Genomic DNA, 21639 nt, shown 5'->3' on the forward strand with positions numbered 1-21639 from the left:
CGGATCCGTTTTTTCCCCCATTGAGTTGCATTACCGGCGGATCTTGACTAATGGCCATCCGTTAGATCCGTTTTTTTGCAGATCCGCCAAAATTTTGACGTCCTCCGACATGCCCAAACGGACCATGCAACGTTTTTTCGGGTGGCCGGATCCGCATTTCTCACTGCGCATGCCCGAAAGACTTCACTCAGCCGCAAATTTAACCCTAAACTTTGTTCTGGCGGCTGACAAATTCTCTCTCTCTCCCTCTCTCTTCCTCTCTCTCTCTCTCTCCCAAAAAAACTGATGTGTGAAACAGGCCTTAGCCATGTGGAATTAATAAATCTGGGGTATTTTTTTATTAATTTATTAAGCATGAATAGGGAGATGAGTCCTAAATGTGATCACTTATTCTGCCGTTATTCCTGATCTCACAGGACAGTATCAGGTCCATTCTCCTCTTGTTTCAGATTAGAGTAAGCCTAAAGTATTCTACATTAAGTGTTAACAAGCGATCAATCTGACAGCGTTCAATTACAGTATGCAGTTTTGTGTTCAATTTTTGCGCATCACTAATTTACTGAAACTTTATTAATCCAAACTGCCATCTCATGTGACCAAGACAAGATGGTAAACCTGGGAAAATAACAACAATAAATCGATTTCACATACTGCTGTACTTTCTTTCACTAAAAAAAGCAGCAAAACCTGATACGTGCGTATTTTTTCAGCGTTTTTTTTTCCCACCCCCCCCATTACTTTCTATGGGTGAAAAATGCTGAAAAACCATTGAAAGAAGTGACATTCTCTATTGTGCAAAAAGCCAAGCAAGCACAAAATACTGAGGACAAAAAAAAACAAGATGTTCGCATGAGATTTCTGAAATCTGATAGGCTTTCCTGGTACTGTAAAAAGCAGCTGAAAATTTGCATAAGAAAAGCAAAGAAAAAATGCCTAGTGTGAACATAGCCTTAGGCACTGTCAGGAAATATGACGTCTTATTGCTCTAGTTACACATACGGAGCTATGGGCTGCAGCTCCTTGGTATGTGAATCACATGCTCCAGCAACAATCCCCCTTGAAGCTTCCTCCCCCCTCTGCTCTGTGAGTCACTTGCTCTCCCCCCCCCCCCCCCCCACTGGTTTGTAAAGGACACTGAGCTCACCAACATTTCCCCTCTCTCTAGCTGAAACAGCCTTTGTTTAAGAGCACATGGTTTGGGAAGTTCCCTTTGTTCCTTCAAACTTGAATATAATAACGCAGATTAGGCATTGAAGCAGGAAGCCTATATTTTTTAGATCTACATCATAAAAGCTATCCACAGTGGCATTTTTTGGCTTATGCGCAAATCAGGAACTGAGGAAAAAGGTTACTGCCTTCCCCTAGCCGGCAGATAGTTATTGTTTGGTATCAATAGAAAGCTAATTTCGTAATAAGAAAAATGATAGTCCTGCCGTCAACCTACGAGCCTCGCAGCTAAGGTTATGGTACTTATGAGTTTTCTAGTAATTTTCAAAAGGGGAGTACTTTCTCTAGCTCCGCCCACCCAGTGAGGTCACTGTACAGAAAATATAAGGCTATTAAGCCCAATTAGAAAGTTGTCATTTGCCTGTGGTGCCAGCTAGGGAGCTTTGCTGGTAGACCATTTTCCCTTCGGGAAGGCGCCCCTCCTCCACATAGCGTGCCATTGACTGAAATGTGTAAGTTCATCTTTTAATCCATTTTTATTTTGTAATTGTCTGTATGTATTGTATCTTTTCTCGTTGTAACATCTTTTATATTTTTGTAAACACTGCCTACATTTTCTGGAGTAAATCTATAAATATTTACTAGTTTCGTTTTCCTTGCTCTATAAACGTATTGCCAGTTGCCACGTCTCTATATGTGCTAAATTCACGCTGCCTAGCGAGTTGGCTCCTGACCCGAGATTGATATTAATATAGAACTAGTAACTGGTGGCAGCGAGTGTTCTGGGGTATCAGGGAGATTCTGGCAGTGATGGAACGGAGGTTTTATGTGTGTTTTTCCCGCCTGAGACTGGTGACAAACATACTGCCCTCTCTGCAGAGTGCCCAATAGCCAGTACATGACCAGACAGCCTTTCTGGCGACTACTTATCCTAGGTGTAGTTCCCTGGCTGACCTGAGGGTAAGGGGGGTGCCAGAGAGCTGCAAGTTCCAAACCGGAACTGGAAAGTGGGATATAATAAATCCCTGACGAACTGGGGGCAACTACACACCCCGGGTTCGTGACAGACACCCTCTGAGTATGTCTGTGGGGCAATGCACTGACTTCAGATCATTAGTGAATTTGAGAGGTAACATTGTATTTGATACTTGAGAACCACCAACAACAGTATATATCACTTGTACATTATTATTTATAATATTTTGATGCCTTTTACATAGTAAAACTAACACAGGTGGTAACATTTTTGCCATTTCATCTGCGAGCAGCCTGATGCTGGGCAAAGACCCTGAATCCAGCATTATACTTTACGAAGTGCTGTAGTTTTGATTAAAAATTCTTTTGTCAGAGCTACCAGTTTTCAGAATGCTAAGCTCTATAACCCCATGCACACCACTGATTGGCCACTTTCCATGTACACTGAGCATAGGCAGAAAGCTGCCAATCAGTGTTGGGGGCGTGGATGGACTACCTAGCAGTTGGTTTAGTAGCACTTTAAAGTGAACCTGTTGTCAGGAATTTGCTAAGTATACTACAGGCATTGTCAGGTTGGCACTGTTACACTGATTAAAATAATACCTGGGTTGAAGAAATCTGTCTTGCGCTGCTTTAAATCTGCATGTACGTTGCCTACTGAGTTCCAATGATAAATGCGGGAGCGTTGCTGCGGTCAGCGATGACTATTTCCTTTTGTGCGCGCTCCCGCACTGGTCCTTAGAACACAGTGGGCGGTGCATGCGCAGATTGAGAGCATCGCTTGCCAATAGATGCTACTTTGCATGCGCCGGCACCATTTTGTTGGAACTGAAAAAATGTTTTATATGCTACAGTATTAAATGCACAGGTGCCATATTTAACACCTTAATGACCCCAGCTTTTTTCGGTTCTGCGTTTTCGTTTTTCGCTCCCCTTCCCAGAGCCATAACTTTTATATTTTTCTGTCAATATGGCCATGTGAGTGCTTTTTTTTTTTAAAAACTATTTTTATTAATTTAACAATTTTAACAAGGACAAGGTACAGATACAGTATATTTATGACATTAAGCCAAAATCCCATCTTTTCCTTCCCCCCCCTCCCCTTCCTACAATCGTCATGATTTGAATGGATTCCTTAAATTGGTGCATGTCCACTGATGCTTTGTAGCAGGTACCATCTGGTGCTCTCAAATTGCTTCTTAAGTCTGTTCCTAGATTCTGTATCCAAGGATGGAACAAAAAACGACCATCTGGTGAAGAACTTCTCTGTTAATTTTTCTTTGTTGGTCAAGGTTTCCAACCAGTCCATTTTAAACAGAAAATGAATTTTTGTCAATAGTAACGATTTTGATGGAACGTTTGAGTGTAACCATTGATGTAATATACTTTTCCTTACTGCTGAAGCCCAAATCACTAACATGGCTTTGGTGTGCTTTGGCAATACTCTTTGGGTCTCCTCTAGGATTTTAAAAATAGCCCATTGTGGGGTAAGAGGGAACTCAAAACCACTCAATTGTTGCAACTCAAAGTGGATATCACGCCATAACTTTTGAATTTTTGGACAACCCCACATATGATGGAAAATATCAGTATTATGTAGACCACATTTTACACATTGATATGAATTTGTGGGAGACATTCTAGATTGGACGTACGGGGTAATATAAGCCCTATGTAACAATAATATGGCCATATCTGTATAACTATTATATGGAATAACTTTCCTTTGTGTCTCAGTAGCTGCTAATATATCTCCCACCTCCAGACCTTCCATGTCCCGTATCCATCTCGCCGGACCCAAGGTTTTGGCCTCCCAAGACCATTCCTTCCGCAGAGTGGAATATATGGTACTAGTTGACACCAAGTGAGCCCTGCCTTTTCTGCGACTGATATCCAATTTATCGCCTAAACCCTCACTCCGCTTGCTAACTATAAACCTAAGAACCAGACTGCGTGCTTGCAGGAATAAGAACGGCCGTCCTTCAAATATGGGATAACGGGATACTGCCTCGTCAAAAGTGATCATAGAGAAACTATGGTCTAATAGATCCACCCCAAGAACGCATTTTTGTTGCGCTATAGTTTTATACATTTTTGGCGGTTTACCTTTCAAAAACAATGGGTTACCCAGAAAAGGCTGGAAAGGTGACAGTCTACCTTTCAAATTGCACAATTTCTTCCCTCTTTTCCAAGACAGAATAGTTTGCCACAATATTGGATTATCTCTAATTTCATCAGGGAGTTCCTCGTTAGTCAGATGTAACAAGGCCATTAATGAAATATGTGGGTAAATCTGCCCCTCTAGGCGAGTATTGGCGAAGTGGGATGTCCCCCGCATCCAGTCTACTACATATCGTAAATTGGCCGCTATGTTATATCGGACAATATCGGGGAAGTTAATGCCTCCCTCAGATCTTGGGAGTTGCAATTTACATAACCCAATACGTGAACGACCCCCCACTCCCCATATAAACTGTCGAAATGTCCTATTCAAAAGGTTAATGTCCGATTTTGATAACAGAAGTGGTAATGTTTGAAATAAATATAATAATTTAGGAAAACATTTCATTTTAATTAAGTGACATTTCCCAGTAAAAGACAACATGAAATGTTTCCAGGAGTTGAGGAGGCTAGTAACCTTATTAATAATGGGTCTATAATTAAGGCAATACAATTTATGTGGATCCACTGGGAGTCTAATGCCCAGATATCCAATAGACTCACTCCTCCATTGAAAGGGGAACCAACGCTCATCTATTTTGCCCGCCTTAAATATCGCTAATGCTTCTGACTTATTATAATTAATTTTAAAGCCAGTAAGATGTCCAAATTCTTCAACTGTTGATATTATTGTTGGGATAGCTTGTGTTGGGTTGGCAATAAATAGTAAAATATCATCTGCAAAAGCCAATAATTTTGTTTCCGTGCTCCCTTTAGGAATCCCATGGAAATCCGGCATAGTTTGAAGAGTTCTCAACAAGGGATCTAATGCCAAGTTAAACAATAATGGGGACAGTGGGCATCCTTGCCTCGTACCCGTCTGAATGGCAAAGGGCTCCGATAAAGTGTTGTTTATAAAAAGCCTAGATGTGGGGTCCCTATATAATAATTTAATAGCATTGCAGAACCATGACCCAAACCCTCTGACCTCTAACAGCTTATATAATTAATTCCAGGAAACTCTATCAAAGGCCTTATCTGCGTCAAGACCCACCACTATGCTTCTCCTGTCTTTATTGACTCTACAACTAGATATAGTGCCTATCGCTGTTCTTATAGTATAGGTTATCGATTTTCCATGTACAAACCCCGTCTGATGTGGTGAAATTAACTCAGGAATAATTTGCTGAACCCTGTTTGCCAATATTTTTGTCAAGAGTTTAAAATCTGCATTGAGCAGTGAGATTGGGCGGTATCCCTCCACTTGCAGTGGATCCTTCCCAGGCTTAGGAAGCATAATGATACAAGCCTCATTAAATCTGTCTGGAATATAACCTTTTTCCATAATTCCATTAAATAACTCAACTAGATGTGGACCTACCCATGGGCCTAAGATTTTATAATATTCTCCACTAAACCCGTCTGGACCCAGTGCCTTAGAAATCTTAAGAGTAGAGATGGCTGACAGAACCTCCATAATGGTAATAGGTGAATTAAGCAAGTTTCTCTGGTCCTCCGTAATACCAGGAGCCACCCCATCCCCGAAGAAACCCGATGCCTCCGAAATCTATCAGCATACAAAGACCCCAAAAATTGTCTGAATTCCTCTATTATTTGTTCATTATCCATTATGGCTATGCCATTTTGGTTACGAATCCTGGTAATCCTAGTTGCTTGTCTGAAAGGTTTAGTGAGAGAGGCCAGTAACCTCCCCGGCCTGTTTCCCCATTTAAAATATTTGTGTTTTTTGATAGTCTAGACTATACAGCGCTCTCTCGTGCTCAATGTTTTCGGCTGCCTCTTTGGCCTCTATGAATTTCTGTTTATTTCTGGGGGTATTAGAACGTTTAAAATTTTTATATGCCTGGGTCAATTCTTCCTGAGCTGCCAACGTGGCCTCTAATAATTTCTTACGTTTATTCCCAACATAAGAGATTACTTGTCCCCTTAAAACTGCCTTAGAAGCAGCCCAAAATAAATGAGGGTCAGTACAATGCTCCCTTTTGTCCTCTTTGTGTGTATTCCACGATATCTGCAAATAGGCCTTAAAATCATCGTACGAATATAAATAAGAGGGGAACCTCCATCTCCTCTCCTTACATGCCGGAATTACCAATCTAGATTTGAAAACCACCGGGGCGTGGTCAGATATCTGAATATCCAAGATATCTGTTGACAGAACAAGGGCCAATAAAGATAATCCCAATAACCAATAGTCTAATCTTGCATGAGTGTTATGAACATGAGAGTAGTGCGAGAAATCCTTATCAGTGGGATGCTGCCACCTCCATACATCTGTCAGCCCCAAGTGGTCCATCAGCCTCTGGATGAGACCTTCATGTATTGTAGCTCCATGTCTGTGTGATCCTAATCTATCCATAGATATATCATGTGCCTCATTAAAATCCCCTCCAAATATCATATTGGTTGTGTCCCAACCCGCCAATTTAGAGAGCAACTGGGTTTGGAACTGCGAGTCTGGACCATTAGGTGCGTAAATATTTACCAAATTATAGCAAACTCCTTCTAATTTTATATTGACTATTAAAATTCTCCCCATTGGGTCCTCCCAGGTGTCCAAAATATCATAATTAAGATATTTATTGATAAGTATCGCCCCCCCCCCCCTCTGTTTTTTGGAATATGATGCCTCAGCACACAATGTGTATTTTTTACTAAATAAAGATGGATGCTTATCCCTCACCCAATGGGTTTCCTGTAAAAAGACTATATGAAAGTTAAAGCGTTGTAAGTAATGCATAACCTTTTTCCTCTTGACTGGAGTGTTTAGGCCATTCCCATTCCAAGAGCACCAATATAATGAATGCATTGTGGACAAAGAAGTACTGCTGGTTATCTATCATTTAACCTATACCAGAACGTGGTGTAATCTTTCCAAATAATATCAGATGCGTATGAACCCCACACCCATCCCAGCGAGTGGGCGTAGAGGCCACATCAACAAAAAGGTGCTACGAACATATGTAGGAACTCACCCACCCCACCCTTAATAATCTAACCCCGCAAGAAACCATGCTCAAAGGAGATATGAGCGTGAACCTGTTTGGAGAAAGGAGATTAATATTTCAACAAAATAAAGCACAGCACTAAGCGTCAAAGACTTTATCCAGAAGAAATGTGACATCTTTATCCCTCCGTTCTAGCTTCCCGGAGAGAGCTCTGTAACTATGTCCTCCAGATCTGACATTCTTTGTTCTGCCGCTGTTATGCGTGCCCCTTGTGTGTTAACCTGAGCGGCGACAGCATCCAAAGTTGACTGAAATGCCACCAGACGAGAGTCTATTTTCGGCATTAAAATATCCGTAATGGCCTGAGCAATAGATTGCGTATCCTCCCGTTCTGCATCAGCGGTCATCTTAGGTGGGGAGGTAGTATTCTGGTGCCTAGTTGAGGGTCTATTGGATTTTCCAGATTTGGCTACGAATTTTTCCATAGTGAAAAAGACCTGATGAGCTTGTGTAGGTTTGGCAGTGGCGTCGCTATTGAATATCTGCCTCACATGTAACTGCCCCGGTTACCTTACAATCTGGTGATGTAGCGTGGAGCACTCCAGCGTGTGCCCCACGTATTGGAATCCACGTTTCGCGTGGATGTCAGCGCTGCCTGCGCCTAGGACCTCCGGGATTCCCGGAGAGCTGGTCCCGCTATCAGGGGAATCTTGCCCGGGCCTTATCCCTGCTGCCCGCTCAGTGCTGCGGTGTGATGGCAGCGGATTCAATTCTGCCGTCAGGGAGCTCTATTAAAATGCGGCCATCTTCAAGCTCCGCCTCCCGAAAGCCCCAAGAATCAGGTTTTATTTAACAGACACCTGCCCTTTAAATGTCCGGGCGATCAGTAAGGGTTATATAAAGAATTATGTGACGAGATTTCAGCAAAATTATATATTGAGAGTTCAGTAAAAGTTATATAACGAGAATTCCACGAAAGTTATGCAACTAGAGATGGGTTTTGCTTAATAGCTCGAGGGGATTATGTTTGATGCTGTATTTCTCTTAAGGCCAATGTGCAATTATTGAGATAGCACAGCGTTTGTTACTGTCTCAGAGAGGACAGCCCAAGTACAGGACTGCCGTGCACTTCAATCCTTCTGTTATAGCTGCTACAGCTCCCAGCTGACTAGTGTCTGGAGAGCGGGTGGCAATGTTTTCTTTTGTATCTCAGCTTTACCTGCTGATCTGTTGTCTTGTGATTTATAATGCCGGCTCCTCTCCCAGTCTCCCCACCGTCCTCTATCAGCAACCTCCTCACCTCAGGGTCTCCCACCTGTCCTGAATTACAGACAGCGTTCTGCCTCACTGACTGCACACCCCGGGAATCTCTCCAGGCAGGAGGGGGTGAAGCTGACTCCGGTAATTGCGCTCCTGTGCGGCATCTGCAGCAGCTGGGGGAAGGGGGGAGGGAGTCTAACCGTTCACCGTGGGTGCCTCGCGGTCAGGGGTCCACTCTGTCGCTGCTCCTGGTACTCTCACCCAGACAGGTGCCTCTCAGTAGCAGCTCTCCGGACATCAAAACGAGTGCTTATTTTTGCGGGACAAGTTGTACTTTTGAATGACATTATTTGTTTTAGCACGTGGAATACTCGAAAACGGGAAAAAAAAATTCTAAGTGCGGTGAAATTGCAAAAAAAATGCAATCTCACACATGTTTTTTGTTTGGCTTTTTTGCTAGGTTCACTAAATGCTAAAACTGACCTGCCATTAGGATTCTCCAGGTCATTACGAGTTCATAGACACCAAACATGTCTAGGTTCTGTTTTATCTAAGTGGTGAAAAAAAAATTTTTGCTTAAAAAAACCCCAAAAAATTGCGCCATTTTCCGATATCCGTAGCGTCTCCATTTTTCATGATCTGGGCTTGGGTGAGGGCTTATTTTTTGTGTGCCAAGCTTACCATTTATGTGCAGATATAACCTTTTGATCGCCCGTTATTTCATTTTAATACAAGGTGGCAGCGACCAAAAAAAATGTAATTCTGGCGTTGTGATTTTTTTCCCACTACGACGTTTAGCGATCAGGTTAGTCCTTTTTTTTTTATTGATCAGGCGATTCTGAACGCTGCGATACCTAATGTGTATGTGTGATTTTTTTTTTATTATTGTTTTATTTTGAATGGGGCGAAAGGGGGGTGATTTAAACTTTTTTATTTTTTTTTCATATTTTCAAAAACATTTTTTTTTTTTAAATTTTGGCATACTTCAATAGTCTCCTTGGGAGGCTAGAAGCTGCAACAACTTGATCGCCTCTGCTACAATTTAGGCGATGATTAGAACGCCTATGTGTAGCAGAATTACAGGATTGCTATGAGCGACGACCACAGGGTGGTGCTCATAGCAATCCGGCATCAACAACCATAGAGGTCTCAAGGAGACCTTTGGTTGTTATGCCAACGCATCGCTGACCCCCGATCACGTGACGGAGGTCAGCGATGCGCGTATTTCTGGCCCGGCGGCCGGAAGCGCTTGTTAAATGCCGTTGTCAATGTTTGACAGCAGAATTTAACTAGGCGTGGGTGGATCGTGATTCCACCTGCGCCTATTGCAGGCACATGTCAGCTGTTCAAAACAGCTGACATGTCCCAGCTTTGATGCAGGCTCACCGCCGGAGCCCTCATCAGTGTATGTCTGAGGTCAGAAAGGGGTTAAAGTAGGAGGCAGGTCACTTATGGTTCAGTGACCTGTCATTTAAGCCCATGAGGATGAGGCCAGAGCACCAAAAAAAAAGATCCACCCTGGAGCACAAGAATCTCATTAACTCAAAACTACAAATACAGATTAAACAACAATCACAAGACCGATATCATCACCCAGGTATCATTGTAATCAGTATAACGGCGCCAAACTGACCCTGTCTGTAGATTACTGCTGACAGGTTCATTTTAATGAGGATCTCCTGCTGATAAAACAATGATTTTATCAAAACTATAGCAAGCAGCTCGGTAAGGGTACCGTTACACGTAGCGACGCACAACGATTCCGACAACGATACGATCTGGCTAAGATCGTTTGTGCATCGCTAGTAAGCAGTCATACAGGCCGATCTTCATAACGACGCATCAGCGATGTCACTAACGACCACGGCGATAGTTGGTACCGTGTCACACACTGTCGATAATAGCGATTCAGACTTTGAATAGGCGTCCTTCAGCGCTATCTATATGAGTTCGGAGTCGCCAATGATGTCACTCGTCGTTGATAAGGGGCGTCAAACACAGCGATGCATGCTGGTCAGCGTGACGCCAGCGATCAAAAAATGATCCTGAACGTTCGCGCATGATCAGCGACATCGCAGCAGGGAGCCGGTCGTTTCCGCGTGTCACACTTAGCGAGACCGCTAGCGATGTCGCTGTTGCGTCACAAAATCGTTGTCGCTTCAGCGATATCGCTAGTGATCTCGCCGTGTGTAACGGGGGCTTTAGTGACAGAGCCCAGTAAGTGGCTGCTCAGATTAGATAGCAAAAACTTGCTGACTGATTCCCTTTAAGGCAAGGCTATGTGCACATGGTGCGTTTCTTCTGCTTGGAATTAGCCCAAAAACTCTAGGGAATCCTTATGCTAGCAAAGTCAATGACAATTCTGAAGGGCTAAGCACCTGATCAGTATTTTTCCTTTCAGGATTTGCTGTGCATTTAAATCCGCAGCATGTCAATTCTTTGTGCGTTTTTGCCTGCGTTTTTGCCCCATTGAATGCACAGGGAAAAAGCGCTGCAATTTTCTGCAGAAGTTTCTGCAACAAATACTCAATGTGCGCACATACCCTAAAGTGGCCTCTTTTGGGCTGGTAAATGGCACTGATCATTACATTTCAGTGAAGAGCGAAATCACACTGAGTATACACTTTAATTGATTACGTCAAACATCTGGTGTAAGCACCTTAATAAGTCACATTATTTTTGTGCAACTCAGCAGTTGCACAAAAATATTGTGACTTTTAATGTTTACAAGCCAGCTTTTGCCAGCTACGCCAATGTGGGTGGGACAGGACAGGGACAAGGTCACGCCCGCCCGTCAAATTTATTGATAAAATAGAGTTCACTGTCGCCCCTTACTTCCCATAGATAGATTGCGTGTCGCTAACATAGTTGCAAGTTTAGACTGAGAATTACATTTTTGTCGTAATCCTTTGCCCTTAAAAGTAGTTTTTCTGCTCTGGTGCACTTTGTCCTTATTTTTCTATCATAGACATGGCTTTTCTCAGATCACTATATTGATAGCCTAACTTAGGAGAGGGTATCAATATCTGTTTGATGGGAGGTTTCGACTTTTGATACCCACACTGATTTGACATTGATGGCACGAAAGAAGTTGTCCAGCGGTGTAATATTTTTTGGCCACATTGTATAAAGAAGAACAAAAGGGATGGCACTCACCGTTCTGAAGTAGTCAATTTATTGTAGGATAAAAAGCATAGGCTCAGGAGAAATGTCTGAACTGTGGACAACGGCCGTTTCACGCCAACTGCGCTTCAACGGGTCCTGGAGTCAGGTAACGGAGGTTGAACTAAATACACTCACAGGCTTTGAACACGCCTCCCAGTTGCTGACACTCACTCCCACTTAATAGAGTGACCAAAAATATAACAGACAAGTGAAACAATTAAAATACAATTGCTTAATACAAAAAACACCAAAACACTATCAATAACGTTCTGCTGTGATTGCAATCTTATAGATATAATGCGCACCTAAGGCCGGGGTCACACTAGAGAGAAATACGGACAAGTGAGAGGCGTAAAAACCACGCATTACACACGGACCAATGATTCTCCATGGGGTAGCTCCCATCAGCCGTATATTTCTCGCGTATATTTTACGGTCTGTGCCAATCGCAGCATGCTGCGATTGTCAGCGTACTATGCCCGTAGTACGCCAATGCACGTCTATGGGTGCGCAAAAAAAAAACGCATTACACATCGACCACACGTGTGACTTGCGAGAAATACGCACCAAGTGTCCTTTAGAAAAGCCGGCAATTCAGTGCGCTATACAGTAAAATCACACTGACAGGTTTAATAAAGAAACAAAAGAATTGATATATACACATGGTGTGTGTGTGTGTGTATATATATATATATATATATACACACATACAGTACAGACCAAAAGTTTGGACACACCTTCTCATTCACAGAGTTTTCTTTATTTTCATGACTATGAAAATTGTAGATTCACTCTGAAGGCATCAAAACTATGAATTCGCACAAGTGGAATTATATAATTAACAAAAAAGTGTGAAACAACTGAAAATATGTCTTATATTCTAGGTTCTTCAAAGAAGCCACCTTTTGCTTTGATTACTGCTTTGCACACTCTTGGCATTCTCTTGATGAGCATCAAGAGGTAGTCACCGGAAATGGTTTTCACTTCACAAGTGTGCCCTGTCAGGTTTAATAAGTGGGATTTCTTGCCTTATAAATGGGGTTGGGACCATCAGTTGTGTTGTGCAGAAGTCTGGTGGATACACAGCTGATAGTCCTACTGAATAGACTGTTAGAATTCGCATTATGGCAAAAAAAAAGCAGCTAAGTAAAGAAAAGCGAGTGGCCATCATTACTTTAAGAAATGAGGGTCAGTCAGAAAAATTGGTAAAACTTTGAAAGTGTCCCCAAGTGCAGTGGCAAAAACCATCAAGCACTACAAAAAAACTGGCTCACATGAGGACCGCCCCAGGAAAGGAAGACCAAGAGTCACCTCTGCTGCGGAGGATAAGTTCATCCGAGTCACCAGCCTCAGAAATCGCAGGTTAACAGCAACTCAGATTAGAGACCAGGTCAATGCTACACAGAGTTCTAGCAACAGACACATCTCTACAACAACTGTTAAGAGGAAACTTTGTGCAGCAGGCCTTCATGATAAAATAGCTGCTAGGAAACCACTGCTAAGGACAGGCAACAAGGAGAAGAGACTTGTTTGGGCTAAAGAACGCAAGGAATGGACATTAGACCAGTGGAAATCTGTGCTTTGGTCTGATGAGTCCAAATTTGAGATCTTTGGTTCCAACCACCGTATCTTTGTGCGACGCAGAAAAGGTGAACGGATGGACTCTACATGCCTGGTTCCCACCGTGAAGCATGGAGGAGGAGGTGTGATGGTGTGGGGGTGCTTTGCTGGTGACACTGTTGGGGTTTTATTCAAAATTGAAGGCATACTGAACCAGCATGGCTACCACAGCATCTTGCAGCAGCATGCTATTCCATCCGGTTTGCGTTTAGTTGGACCATCATTTATTTTTCAACAGGACAATGACCCCAAACACACCTCCAGGCTGTGTAAGGGCTATTTGACCAAGAAAGAGAGTCATGGGGTGCTATGCCAGATGACCTGGCCTCCACAGTCACCAGACCTGAACCCAATCGAGATGGTTTGGGGTGAGCTGGACCGTAGAGTGAAGGCAAAAGGGCCAACACGTGCAAAGCATCTCTGGGAACTCCTTCAAGACTGTTGGAAGACCATTTCCAGTAACCACCTCTTGAAGCTCATCAAGAGAGTGCAAAGAGTGTGCAAAGCATTAATCAAAGCAAAAGGTGGCTACTTTGAAGAACCTAGAATATAAGACATATTTTCAGTTGTTTCACACTTTTTTGTTAATTATATAATTCCACATGTGTTAAATCATAGTTTTGATGCCTTCAGAGTGAATCTACAATTTTCATAGTCATGAAAATAAAGAAAACTCTTTGAATGAGGTGTGTCCAAACTTTTGGTCTGTACTGTATGTCATTGAGACACACACACACACATATATATATTTACATTTCATAGAGTTCTACATGGCAGAATAGCCGCAAAATCAATTGCCGGCTTCTGTAAAATCATTCCCTGTTGTGAATTCCCTTGCTTGGACTTCTGAGCCAAAGCTCCCTCTGCTTCCTCTGGTGGTTACTGAGAGTAGTGGAGCTGGCCAGGTTGAAGGAAGTTCCTCACCTGACGACGATAATTGGGAACCTGGTATTACTGGCTGGGAGCATATAATTGAGCTGGCTGCTCTTGGAGGTTGCTGGTGATTTCCTCCTTGTGCATTTGGAGTTCTTTTGTCTCCTGCCTGATCTGCATTGTTCAGTTAAGTGATTCTTTTGCTAATCCTTTGCATCTAATCTGGTTGTGCCTTTTTTTTGCTTTCTGCTTTGTTGCTAGGGTTCAGCATACTCCCTGCTGGGGGCAGCGCTGGGCCCTGCTCCATATGTTACAGCTTGTGTCAGTTTGTTAAGTTCTCTGTTATGTTAGTATCTTTTGCTTTGCTTCCAGTTTATACCAGAGTGCTCATCTAGCGGGGGGGTGAGGTCGTGTGGCCTCATGTTTTTTGTATATCAGATGTGTTGGATTATTTTAGGGTTTTGTCCGTGATTACAGACAGTATCTTTTCTGTCCTGTCTAGACAGCTTGGGCCCCACCATTTGCTCAGTCTGTTCTCTGCCTGTGTTTGTGTCTAATCTTGTCTCACCGACAATATATGTTTGGGGGCTGTCTATTCCTTTGGGGATCTGCTCCGGGGCAGTTTAGATTTCACCTTTCTGGCTTTAGGCTTAGTTAGTTCTCCAGCTGTGACGAAGCGTCTAGGGCATCGTAGGAACGCTCCACAGCTACTGCTAGTTGTGTTGACAGGATCAGGGGTCTGCAGTCCGCTTAGTTACCAACCTCTCTGGTTTTCTGGTGGCTTAGCCTATTCCTGTCATCCTTCTTGGTGACCCATTCATAACAATTCCCCAACCCGACATGAAATGACACATGGTTTACATACAGTAAACCATTTCATCTCAGGTATTTTTTTATATGTCCCCGACTCCTAATTAAATTAGGGTTTGTGTGTAAAATTTGGGACGTCTAGGTGTTAAATTAAGGGGTTAATTCGTTAGAAATAAATGCGTGGGCTCCCGCGGCAAAATCGCAACCAGAGAGGTAAAGTAGGTGAGTGAGGGCAGATTTTTATAGGCTTGAAAGAGACCATTGTTTTTGCCCCGAATCCCCCCCCCCCCGGCCTCAAAAATTTACCCCCAGGCACCCCAGAAAAGGGGCATCTATAAGATGTGCTTTTTGCGTTTTCTGGCACTTTTCCCCTCTATTCCCATTGCCCTGTATCGGTGGCTAATGGGTTAATAACAAAGGGCTAATGTCACCATTCGATTGGAAGGTGCATTAAGCCGATTAATAATGGAGAGGTGTCAATAAGACACCGATCCATTATTAACCCTACACTATGAAAGGGTTAAAAACAACACACAGACATTAACTAAAAAGTCTTTTAATGAAATAAAGACACCAAGTTTTTGACCAATTTTTATTACGCTGCTATTCCAAAATAAAACCATGACCTGCAAAAAAATAACATAAAAAATTAGCAATATCCTTACCTCTCCGCCGTTCAGTCATGTGCCACGCTGTAATCCTTCACAAGTGGTTAAATAGTTTACAATGAGGACCGGTGCTAATGCGACCAGCTCCACTGTAAACTACTTCAGAATGAATTAGTTCAGCTCTGCGCAGCCTCACTGGCTGCCTGGAGATGAACTAATTAGTATGGCAAAGTTTCTGACTTTTTTCCCACGCTCATCAGTTCACCTCAGGTCAGCCGCGGAGTCCCCTGGCTGACCTGAGGTGAACTAATGAGCGTGGGAAAAAATGCAGAAACTTTGCCATGGTAATTAGTTTATCTCAGGGCTGCCAGGGAGGCTGCGCAGAGATTAAATAATTCATTTTGGCTGTGGTTTACATGGGGCTGGTCGCATTAGCACCGGTCCCTGTGTAAACCACTTAACCCTTTCTGATGGATTGCAGTGGGGGACGTGACTGAGCAGCGGAGAGGTAAGGATATGGTTGCTTTTTTGTTTTCTTGTTACAGGTCGATGGTTTATTTTTGGATTACCAAAGCAATAAATCTTGTCAAAAATTAGGTGTCTTTACTTCATTAAAATAATTTTTAATTAATGTCTGTGTGTATTTTTTAATCCGTTAATAGTCTAAGGTTAATAATGGATAAGTGTCTAATTGAGACCTCTCCATTATTAATCGGCTTAATGTCACCTTCCAATTGCAAGATAATAATAATAAATTTTATTTCTATAGTGCCGACATATTCCGCAGAACTTTACATTTCGAACTTTACATTTCGGAGGGGATTTGAACAGACAATAGACATTACAGCATAACAATAATCACATACAGTAGATTATAACAAATACCAAGAGGAATGAGGGCCCTGCTCGCAAGCTTACAATCTATGAGGAAAAGAATGGAGACACGAAAGGTGGGTGGTAACAGTTGCCCTGATTGTATTGACCAGCCATAATGTTAAGTGTGTAACAGTACAGACACAGAGGGCTAACGGATGCATAAAGCATGTGGGAACATGATGCGGGGAACCTGGTTATGGTAAAACTTTTGGCTGTGCCACACAGGGATAGATTAGGTTAATATGTTGAGGCGATAGGCCAGTCTGAATAAATGCATTTTCAGGGCACGCTTAAAATTGTGGGGATTGGGGACTAATCATATAGATGACATTAATTCATTAATATTAACCCATTAGCCACCGCTACAGGGCAATGGGAATAGAGAGGATAAGTGCCAGAAAAGGCGCATCTTATAGATGCGCCTTTTCTGTGTTGTCTGGGGGCAGATTTTTGTAGCCGGGGGGCAAAAACAATGGTCTCTCTCAACGCTATTAAAATCAGCCCTCACTCACCTGCTTTACCTCTCTGGTTGCGATTTTGCAGCGGGAGCCCACGCATTTTTTTCCAACAAATTAACCCCTTAATTTAACACCTAGACGTCCCAAATTTTACACACAAACCCTAATTTAATTATTAGTCAGGGACATATAAAAAAATACATGAAATGAAATGGTTTGCTGTATGTAAACCATGTGTCATTTCATGTCGGGTTGGGGAATGATTTTACAGAAGCCGGTAATTGATTTTGCGGCTATTCTGCTATGTAGAACTCTATGAAATGTTAATATATACTGTGTATATATATATATGTATATATATATATATATATATATATATATATATATATATATATACACTCACTGGCCACTTTATTAGGTACACCTGTCCAACTGTGTGTTAAGACTTAATTTCTAATCAGCCAATCACATGGCGGCAACTCAGTGCATTTAGGCATGTAGACATGGTCAAGACAATCTCCTGCAGTTCAAACCGAGCATCAGTATGGGGAAGAAAGGTGATTTGAGTGCCTTTGAACGTGGCATGATTGTTGGTGCCAGAAGGGCTGGTCTGAGTATTTCAGAAACTGCTGATCTACTGGGATTTTCACGCACAACCATCTCTAGGGTTTACAGAGAATGGTCCGAAAAAGAAAAAAAATCCAGTGAGCGGCAGTTCTGTGGCCGGAAATGCCTTGTTGATGCCAGAGGTCAGAGGAGAATGGGCATACTGGTTCGAGCTGATAGAAAGGCAACAGTGACTCAAATTGCCACCCGTTACAACCAAGGTAGGCAGAAGAGCATCTCTGAACGCACAGTGCGTCGAACTTTGAGGCAGATGGGCTACAGCAGCAGAAGACCACACTGGGTACCACTCCTCTCAGCTAAGAACAGGAAACTGAGGCTACAATTTGCACAAGCTCATCGAAATTGGACAGTAGAAGATTGGAAAAACGTTGCCTGGTCTGATGAGTCTCGATTTCTGCTGCGACATTCGGATGGTAGGGTCAGAATTTGGCGTAAACAACATGAAAGCATGGATCCATCCAGCCTTGTATCAACGGTTCAGGCTGGTGGTGGTGGTGTCATGGTGTGGGGAATTTTTTCTTGGCACTCTTTGGGCCCCTTGGTACCAATTGAGCATCGTTGCAACGCCACAGCCTACCTGAGTATTGTTGCTGACCATGTCCATCCCTTTATGACCACAATGTACCCAACATCTGATGGCTACTTTCAGCAGGATAATGCGCCATGTCATAAAGCTCGAATCATCTCAGATTGGTTTCTTGAACATGACAATGAGTTCACTGTACTCAAATGGCCTCCTCAGTCACCAGATCTCAATCCAATAGAGCATCTTTGGGATGTGGTGGAACGGGAGATTCGCATCAGGGATGTGCAGCCGACAAATCTGCGCCAACTGTGTGATGCCATCATGTCAATATGGTCCAAAATCTCTGAGGAATGCTTCCAGCACCTTGTTGAATCTCTGCCACGAAGAATTGAGGCAGTTCTGAAGGCAAAAGGGGGTCCAACCCGTTACTAGCATGGTGTACCTAATAAAGTGGCCAGTGAGTGTATATGTGTGTGTGTGTGTCTCAATGACATGTGGGTATATATATATATATATATATATATATATATACACTCACTGGCCACTTTATTAGGTACACCTGTCCAACTGTGTGTTAAGACTTAATTTCTAATCAGCCAATCACATGGCGGCAACTCAGTGCATTTAGGCATGTAGACATGGTCAAGACAATCTCCTGCAGTTCAAACCGAGCATCAGTATGGGGAAGAAAGGTGATTTGAGTGCCTTTGAACGTGGCATGATTGTTGGTGCCAGAAGGGCTGGTCTGAGAATTTCAGAAACTGCTGATCTACTGGGATTTTCACGCACAACCATCTCTAGGGTTTACAGAGAATGGTCCGAAAAAGAAAAAAAATCCAGTGAGCGGCAGTTCTGTGGCCGGAAATGCCATGTTGATGCCAGAGGTCAGAGGAGAATGGGCAGACTGGTTCGAGCTGATAGAAAGGCAACAGTGACTCAAATTGCCACCCGTTACAACCAAGGTAGGCAGAAGAGCATCTCTGAACGCACAGTGCGTCGAACTTTGAGGCAGATGGGCTACAGCAGCAGAAGACCACACTGGGTACCACTCCTCTCAGCTAAGAACAGGAAACTGAGGCTACAATTTGCACAAGCTCATCGAAATTGGACAGTAGAAGATTGGAAAAACGTTGCCTGGTCTGATGAGTCTCGATTTCTGCTGCGACATTCGGATGGTAGGGTCAGAATTTGGCGTAAACAAAATGAAAGCATGGATCCATCCTGCCTTGTATCAACGGTTCAGGCTGGTGGTGGTGGTGTCATGGTGTGGGGAATTTTTTCTGGGCACTCTTTGGGCCCCTTGGTACCAATTGAGCATCGTTGCAACGCCACAGCCTACCTGAGTATTGTTGCTGACCATGTCCATCCCTTTATGACCACAATGTACCCAACATCTGATGGCTACTTTCAGCAGGATAATGCGCCATGTCATAAAGCTCGAATCATCTCAGATTGGTTTCTTGAACATGACAATGAGTTTACTGTACTCAAATGGCCTCCTCAGTCACCAGATCTCAATCCAATAGAGCATCTTTGGGATGTGGTGGAACGGGAGATTCGCATCAGGGATGTGCAGCCGACAAATCTGCGCCAACTGTGTGATGCCATCATGTCAATATGGTCCAAAATCTCTGAGGAATGCTTCCAGCACCTTGTTGAATCTCTGCCACGAAGAATTGAGGCAGTTCTGAAGGCAAAAGGGGGTCCAACCCCTTACTAGCATGGTGTACCTAATAAAGTGGCCAGTGAGTGTATATATATATATATATACATACACACACACACACACATGTCATTGAGTGTTGTGAGTTCATTCTCCCCTTCGTCACTGAGGTCTGGTGAACTCCCTATTCTGGTAAAGGAAGGTAATGAGCCTGATTATCAGGCACCTGAGCCTAATGAGGATGACTGGCTGAGTGGAGTCACGGACTGGATATAAGGCTGCCGACGCCCTTCTGCCCTGCGGGTGATTTCTCTGTGGACTTCTAGGACACCAGTCTGATTCCTGCTCCTCTAAAGCTAAGTTTTCTGCGTTGCCTGTTAGCATTTGTGTTTTGTTTTTGTTTTCCTTGCTTTTCTGGATTCTGCCATTCCCTGCTGGGGTGAGCTGAATCTCCTTTTGATGGTTGCTCTGTCTTCAGAATATTCCTGAGTACTGACATAGCTTTTTTGAAGCCTAGCGTCTTCAGGGCCTTTTTCACTGTCAGTCTGTTGGCTCTTATTTTCATAGGGTTTTTCACGGATTGCAGACAGCAGCCTTCCTGTCCTTTCCTATCTAGTTAGCCTGGCCCCGTCTTTGCTCAGTCTATCTTTCTGTCTGTGTTTGTGTTTTCATCTTGCTTCACCGTCATTATATGTTGGGGGCTGCCTATTGCTTTGGGGTCTGGTCTGGGGCAGTTTAGATTTCCCCTTTCTTTCTTTAGGCCTATTTAATTCTCCGGCTGTGATCGAGGGGTCTAGGGCATCATAGGAACCCCCCACGGCTACTGCTAGTTGTGTTGATAGGTTCAGGGGTCTGCAATCCGATAGCTGCCAACTTCTCTGGTTTTCTGGACTTAGCTAGCATTTCTGTTTTTGCCTCCTACGGTGACTCAATCATAACAATTGAGACTCACATATATATATATATGTGTGTGTGTATTCTATGTGTATATATCTATTTTTTCATTTGGGTTTTAACCTGTCTTAGGGATCCATTATATGTCCATTTTGCAAGCCTGCGAGAAAATCTCAGCATACGGATGCTATACAGATTACGTACGGATGCTTACATGCGCAAAATACGCGGTCACACCTTGATTACGGATGATATACAGAGCACTGTTTAGGGGCCATTCATCCGTATTACGCATGTAAACTACGGACCGTATTGGTTACTGTGACCCTGGCCTAATAGTGGTCTCAGTACCATACTGCTTTAATAAGTATTCAGTAAGGTATTACCTCCCTTTCTCTGACATCATTGGACTGGAAGTGGAATGAACATTGCCACTATGCATCGTGCCCCTGCACCCTCACAGCTGTTACTGATCTCATCAATTTGCCTCACTATATATAGGTATGTTTAAACTTCCATACTACTTATGCCCCTGATGAAGACACTTGTTGTCGATACGCGTGGGGCCTGACCTCCCCCAGCGACTGCAATAAGCACTTTCTTATCCTTATATCTGTTTGACTATTTGGACATTCCAGGCTCACAATTGTTGGCAGGGATTCATGGGTGATTATTGCTGCTTATGTGGTATGATGACCTTTTGTACCTTCTATGCAAAATTTGGGTGCTATATATTAGCTATGCCTATGCCTGGTTTACATTTTTCTGGAACTTGGTTCTGTTAGTAATCACCTTATTTAAAGTTCTTTGGTGTTATTCCCTGCTGCTCATGCCCATTAAATATCTGTGTACACTTATTATTGATTTGTGACCTGGATTTTGACAAGGAATATGTACTTTATATCTTCCAAAGTGCTTTTTGTGCCTTTATGTCCCGGGTTTAAATTCTATTGATCAGTGCTTGTGTGTTTTTTGGTTTTTTTTTTGG

At 43.0% G+C, this 21639-nt stretch overlaps 1 protein-coding gene across 2 annotated transcripts in view; it reads left to right on the forward strand.

Moving 5' to 3' along the window:
* The window catches only part of LOC141100131 (uncharacterized), a 66822-nt gene that overhangs the window by 26950 nt on the left and 18233 nt on the right, over window positions 1–21639 (forward strand). The window lies entirely within an intron of this gene.

Source organism: Dendrobates tinctorius, unplaced genomic scaffold (genome assembly GCF_039654945.1).
Source record: "Dendrobates tinctorius isolate UK_male_01 unplaced genomic scaffold, ASM3965494v1 ptg000103l, whole genome shotgun sequence".
Lineage (NCBI taxonomy): Eukaryota > Metazoa > Chordata > Amphibia > Anura > Dendrobatidae > Dendrobates > Dendrobates tinctorius.